Genomic DNA, 1,407 nt, shown 5'->3' on the forward strand with positions numbered 1-1,407 from the left:
TATATATATATATAGATTTACTTAGTTGCCTCAATTTTACTTTTGGTTTTTGTACTTTTAATTTTCTGTTTTTTCGTTTTTCTGTCCCTCCCCCCCAAACCCTTTTGACCCGTCCAAATTCAACCCAATCTGTCCATTTGCCGCCTTAAGCAAAATATTGTTCACACCGGATCTTGACGGCTTGGACTATTTCTCGTCCCTCTAATCGAGTTTGAAGCTGTGTAATGTGGGGTGGGAGTGGAGGATGCACTTCCAGTAGTAGTGTAAAATAATGCTATGAAAAAAATTATTGGGAAATGTCATACACAATACAATTCAATTTGAGCTGTATATATCTTCTTACTTTTTCTGAGAAAAAATAAATAAATAAATGAGAGTAATCTCTTGAAGTAAAATGTTCATTAGTAATCTGGAGCAGTTAACCTTTGGAGAAAAAAATGTATCTTGGAATTAAATATGTAAGTACATTACTAAATGGATGAATATCTTCATTTTTCTTTCAGGAAGTTCAAACAGGAACTCAGGAGTCGGTCAGGCAATACGCTCCCAACTCATTTCTTTATTATCATTTTGTTAATAATGTACAACTGGGAGCCTATCTGAACCATAACGATTACTTATGACTTAAATTTTTATTTGCAATCATTTGACAATTCCATATAAAAAACATATTGTGAAAGAAATGCCCAAATGTGTACAGCACATTAAATATGTTAACTTTATCAATGGCGTGGAACATTATATTTATGTGTCAAAAGAACTTTATCCTCTATCGTGTATTATTCTGTCTACTCTCACTGGTGCCCCATTCCAGCTGCCATTTGGTTGTCCGTTTGGACTTTTTTTGAAAACATAGAAGGGTCTATACGTAAGCTTAGGTGCAATTGTATATTTTTGCTATGGTACAACATAGCCTAAATGATGTAAATAATAAGTTGGTCATTGTTGATTTCCTTAGATACATTACATGACTTGTAATGGTTCATTCTTTTGACTATAACTTTTCCCAGCATTCACTTCTTGCTGGTACTTCAATGTACATTTCACCTATCAGGAAAAAAAATTATTTTGTCTCCTCTTATTGTTTTCTTGTTTAAAGAAATAGGTAAAAGTACTCGGTAAGTTTTAGTAGTTAAGGCCACTAGAATTTGCTTTTCCGAATTTAAACCAAAACGGCATTTCAGCCCCATTTAAAGGCAGTTTGCATTATTAAAACCATCCCACTCCACCCCACCAAAATCTATACATAATCCACATATATTCCTACATTCTATATTCCCAAGCAAAATTGTTATTAGGGGTAATATTTGAAGAAGATTTGACATCTTTTGATGGCTCAATGTTTAACGTACATATTATGAAGGATTCTTGCCTTTAGGTTAGAGATTTTATCAACAGGCTCAGAAA

This window comes from Nicotiana attenuata, chromosome 1 (assembly GCF_001879085.1).
Source record: "Nicotiana attenuata strain UT chromosome 1, NIATTr2, whole genome shotgun sequence".
Lineage (NCBI taxonomy): Eukaryota > Viridiplantae > Streptophyta > Magnoliopsida > Solanales > Solanaceae > Nicotiana > Nicotiana attenuata.